Here is a 6,069-nt window from a genome sequence, read left to right as displayed (position 1 = left end):
AATTCACCGCCTGTTGAAGAAACTTATGATCTCAATTCTTTATTTATTGAAGAACCTCCTGATCCCGATATCCCGACACAGGTAGTAAAGGTAAATTCTCTCTATAGATATGATAAAGCTGAAGTTCCTCCTACTAAAATTGCTAGTCAGTGCTTGGATGAGTTTGATAACTTTATGTTTAAGCAAGACGACTTCAATGCTTATTTTGGTAGACAATTAAAATAAAATGGTTATATGATTAGACGCTTGGGTGATTATATGGCTAATATTAGAGGTGAACTTAAACTTGTTAGCAAACATGCTTCTATGGTTACCACGCAAGTAGAACAAGTGCTTAAAGCTCAAAAAGAAGTGCTTGATGAAATGAATAGTAAGAAAAATGATTATGCTGTTAGAGTGGTACTAGAACTGGTAGAATGACTCAGGAACCTTTGTATCCTGAAGGCCACCCTAAGAGAATTGAGCAAGATTCTCAGAGAAATAATATTGATGTTTCTAGTTCTTCTAAAAAGAAGAAAAAGAAAAATGATAGAACTGTGCAAACTTCTAGTGAACCTATTGCTGAACCACCTGATAATCCAAATGATATATCTATGTCTGATACTGAAACACAATCTGGTAATGAACATGAACCTAATGAAAATATTAATGATGGTGTTCATGATGATGCTCAACCTAGTAATGACAATGATGTAGAAATTGAACCTACTGTTGATCTTGATAACCCACAATCAAAGAATCAACGTTATGATAAAAGATACTTTGTTGCTAGGAAACATGGTAAAGAAAGGGAACCTTGGGTTCAGAAACCCATGCCTTTTCCTCCAAAACCATCCAAGAAAAAGGATGATGAGGATTTTGAGCGCTTTGCTGAAATGATTAGGCCTATCTTTTTTCGTATGCGATCAACTGATGTGCTCAAAACAAATCCTTATGCTAAATATATGAAGGATATCATTACTAATAAAAGAAAGATACCGGAAGCTGAGATTTCCACCATGCTTGCTAATTATACTTTTAAGGATGGAATACCAAAGAAACTTGGAGATCCCGGAGTACCTACCATACCTTGCTCCATTAAAAGAAATTATATTAAAACTGCTTTATGTGATCTTGGAGCCGGTGTTAGTGTTATGCCTCTCTCTTTATATCGTAGACTTGACTTGAATAAGCTGACACCTACCGAAATATCTTTGCAAATGGCTGATAAATCAACTGCTATACCTGTCGGTATTTGTGAGGATGTGCCTGTTGTGGATGCAAACGTTACTATTTTAATGGACTTTGTTATTCTAGATATTCCTGAGGATGATAGTATGTCTATTATTCTTGGAAGACCTTTTCTTAATACTGCAGGGGCTGTTATTGATTGCAACAAAGGCAATGTCACTTTTCATGTTAATGGTAATGAGCATACGGTACACTTTCCGAGGAAACAACCTCAAGTTCATAGTATCAACTCCATTGGAAAAATTCCATCGATTATAATTGGAGGTTTTGAATTTCCTCTTCCTACTGTCAAAAAGAAATATGATATACTTATTATAGGGTATGTGCATATCCCCGTTGAGGTAACTTAGTGTTATTCAAAATTTCTCCGGTTTCATGATTATCGAAATGAGTTTGTTAACAAGACTTGGTCAACCTTGTTAGTGGATTCTTTTTGATGAGCATGAGATGGATGAAACTAGAAGCACAAACTTCTGTACCCTCTCTATATTTTCTGCTATTTAGTAGAAATAAAGTAAAAATAGTATTTTTCTGTCTGTTTCCTGGCTTATCTGTGTAACATATGACCTACAAAATAGCACAACAAACTGAGTCAATGTCAACTTTTCGAAACTTAGTATGGCATGAATTCGAAATTATTACCCGTATGCCTGGTCCTCGGTTCAAATCTTATAATGTACACCAAATTGAAACATCGATATTAAGTCTCGTACTATGTACATTCAAATGTTGTTTTTAGCCCCCCCTGCACAAACGCTACATACTTCCTGTATCGGTCAATCTCCCTCTCCTAACCACCTTAGGAAGCTATTGGTTTCCAACACACGTTCATTCTTTCTCTCCATGTTTCGATCTCTAAGTCTCTCAACTACACAACCCCTTTTTCCACTCTGTTACCAAATGTATTTACCTTACACACCCGCCATTGCACCCCATGCCGAGCTCTCTCTCTCTCCCCCCTCTCCCTCTCACCCTCTCACGCTAAATACATGTATTGCCTATCTAGCCCCCAACCTCTCGTGCATGTGCACGCATGCACATTGTATATCTAGGTCACTCCCTTGAGACTGTCTCACTCTTTCTTCCACACGGCGGGCCACACTCGCTCAATATCACTCTCTTTATCCGAGTCTCGTTTAACCTCGTTTTCTTTCACACACAAATCATATATCTCCCTATTCGGGCCTCGATCGACACACTCTATACTCTCTCACGCAGATTGTCTATCTAGGTCAGTCCATCCAAGCCTCCACCACTCTTTCGACCTCATGGTGGGCCACGCTCACTCAACCTCTCTCTCTCTCCATATGTCTCGATTGACCTCGCTCTTTCTCAGACAAAAATGATATATCACCATGTTGAGCCCAATTCGACCTATTCACATTGTATACTCTCTCACGCACATCGTCTATCTAGGTCACTCTCTCCAACCCATCTCGCTCTTTCGATCGCACGACGACCCTATGTGATCGGTTGACCTTGCTTCCTCCCACGCACAAAATATATCTACACGTCTGTGACTGGATCATCTCTCAAGCTCTATCTTACAGCCCTCACCCTTGCAAAAATCTCAATCGGACAATATCTCTCCAGAGCATATATATTTGTTCAATGAATGTCGGACCACACTCACTTTGTCTCTCTATCTATATGTCTCTCGATTGACCTTGCTTTCTCACACCGTATCTTCCACGCGTTGAAGCTACTACCTCTCCATCCCTCGCAAAGCCGGAGCTATTTACATTGCGAGGGACACTCCAACCTTGGATTAATTTGTGTAGGCATTTATTCCGGTCGTTTTAGATTATATTTTCATAGCATTCGGCCCACAACTACTCCAATCACCGTAGCGGGTAATTAAGCTACGGGGAGCACCTAATATGAGCACCGGGGAGCCGTTGGATCGAAGATGCAGCAGCACACACGAGGCCTGAATGTTTTATTTGCAAAAAAACCTTTGGAGAGTTTGGAAATTGCGCATAATTACAAAGACTACTCCCAAGCCATTGGATCTCACTTCCAACGGTGTAAAAACTCGTATCACCATAGTATCTAAGCTGCGGGGTGGATGTGATATTCTATGCCGCTGTCATTTTTGTTCGTAAACTTGCAAAAAACGTGTAACTCGTGCTGTTACTTGTCTAACCGCGCAAAGTGTTTGTTCAAAAAAACCATCCTACACTGAAATATCGGAACAACACATGGGGGTCCCACTTGTCATCAATCAAATTTGGACCTAAAACTAACAAATCTGAAAGACGAGATTCGAACTGGCAACCTGGACTACAAAGCGTAAGTCGATAGCCTGAAAAAACGAACGGTTGTTGGCTTTGTCCCATAACTTGATTTTATACAGTACTTGCGTTGAGTAGAGTAGAGGGAGTGCCTCGTCAACACGTGCATGACCGTTATCTCACTTACTGGTGGGTCCCAGGTCTGCAATCTCAATCTCTCTTCTCTCCATCATCTAACCTTTGCACGGGCACACACGAAGAGCGGCGCTAGCTTGCCGTGGTGTTATTACAACTAAAAAAACTTGGAAAATAGAAGAATCGCCTAGAACAAGAGACATTGTGGCTGGTCGAGACAGAGCTAACTGATAACCCACAAGTATAGGGGATCGCAACAGCTTTCGAGGGTAGAGTATTCAACCCAAATTTATTGATTCGACACAAGGGGAGCCAAAGAATATTCTCAAGTATTAGCAGCTGAGTTGTTAATTCAACCACACCTGGAAACTTAGTATCTGCAACAAAGTGTTTAGTAGCAAAGTAATATGATAGTGGTGGTAGCGGCAACAAAAGTAAAGACATCAAAAGTAATGTTTTTGGTATTTTGTAGTGATTGTGATAGTAGAAGCGGGAAAGTAAATAAGCGAGAACCAGTATATGGAAAACTCGTAGGCACCGGATCAGTGATGGATAATTATGCCGGATGCGGTTCATCATGTAACACTCATAACATAGGGTGACACAGAACTAGCTCCAATTCGTCAATGTAATGTAGGCATGTATTCCGTATATAGTCATACGTGCTTATGGAAAAGAACTTGCATGACATCTTTTGTCCTACCCTCCCGTGGCAGCAGGGTCCTATTGGAAACTTAGGGATATTAAGGCCTCCTTTTAATAGAGAACCGGAACAAAGCATTAGCACATAGTGAATACATGAACTCCTCAAACTATGGTCATCACCGGGAGTGGTCCCAATTATTGTCACTTCGGGGTTGCCGGATCATAAAACATAGTAGGTGACTATAGACTTGCAAGATAGGATCAAGAACTCACATATATTCATGAAAACATAATAGGTTCAGATCTGAAATCATGGCACTCGGGCCCTAGTGACAAGCATTAAGCATAGCAAAGTCATAGCAACATCAATCTCAGAACATAGTGGATACTAGGGATCAAACCCTAACAAAACTAACTCGATTACATGATAAATCTCATCCAACCCATCACCGTCCAGCAAGCCTATGATGGAATTACTCACGCACGGCGGTGAGCATCATGAAATTGGTGATGGAGGATGGTTGATGATGACAACGACGACGAATCCCCCTCTCCGGAGCCCCGAACGGACTCCAGATCAGCCCTCCCGAGAGGTTTTAGGGCTTGGCGGCGGCTCCGTATCGTAAAACGCGATGATTTCTTCTCCCTGATTTTTTGCTCATCGAAACTCAATATATGGAGGTGGAGTTGGAGTCGGAGACGCAACAGGGGGGCCACGAGGTAGGGGGGCGCACCCTAGGGGGGGGGGCGCCCCCCACCCTCGTGAGAAGGGTGTGGGCCCACTGGTCTTCATATTTGGCGAGGATTTTTTATTATTTTTTCTAAGACCTCCCGTGGAGTTTCAGGTCATTCCGAGAATATTTGTTTTCTGCACATAAAACAACACCATGGTAATTCTGCTGAAAATAGCGTCAGTCCGGGTTAGTTCCATTCAAATCATACAAGTTAGAGTCCAAAACAAGGGCAAAAGTGTTTGGAAAAGTAGATACGACGGAGACGTATCAACTCCCCCAAGCTTAAACCCTTGCTTGTCCTCAAGCAATTCAGTTGACAAACTGAAAGAAAGAAAGAAAGAAAAACTTTTACAAACTCTGTTTGCTCTTGTTGTTGTAACTATGTCAAGCCAGTATTCAAGTTTTCAGCATAGATCATAACTAACCACATTTGCAATAATTCTCAGGTCTCATAATCACTCATATCAATAGCATAATCAACTAGCAAGTCATAATAATAAATCTCGGATGACAACACTTTCTCAAAACAATCATAATATGATATAACAAGATGGTAACTCGCTAGCCCTTTCTGAGACCGCAAAACATAAATGAAGAGCACCTTTAAATATCAAGGACTGACTAGACATTGTAATTCATGGTAAAAGAGATCCAATCATAGTCATACCCAACATAGATTAATAGTAACGAATGCAAATGATAGCTGTGCTCTCCATCTAGTGCTTTTTAATAAGAGGGTGATGACTCAACATAAAAGTAAATGGATAGGCCCTTCGCAGAGGGAAGCAGGGATTTGTAGAGGTGCCAGAGCTCGGTTTTGCAATAGAGATAAATTGTATTTTGAGCGGTATACTTTCATTGTCAACGTAACAACTAAGAAATGGCGATATCTTCCATGCTAAACACATTATAGGTGGTTCCCAAACAGAATGGTAAAGTTTATACTCCCCCTCCACCAACAAACATCAATCCATGGCTTTCTCGAAACAACGAGTGCCTCCAACATACATCAAGTCCCAGGGGGAGTTTTGTTTGCAATTAATTTTGATTTAGTTTGCATAAAGCATGGGACTAGGCATCCCGGTGACCAG

The sequence above is a fragment of the Triticum urartu genome, chromosome 3 (genome assembly GCF_003073215.2).
Source record: "Triticum urartu cultivar G1812 chromosome 3, Tu2.1, whole genome shotgun sequence".
Lineage (NCBI taxonomy): Eukaryota > Viridiplantae > Streptophyta > Magnoliopsida > Poales > Poaceae > Triticum > Triticum urartu.
Note: the sequence above shows the minus strand (reverse complement) of the source record.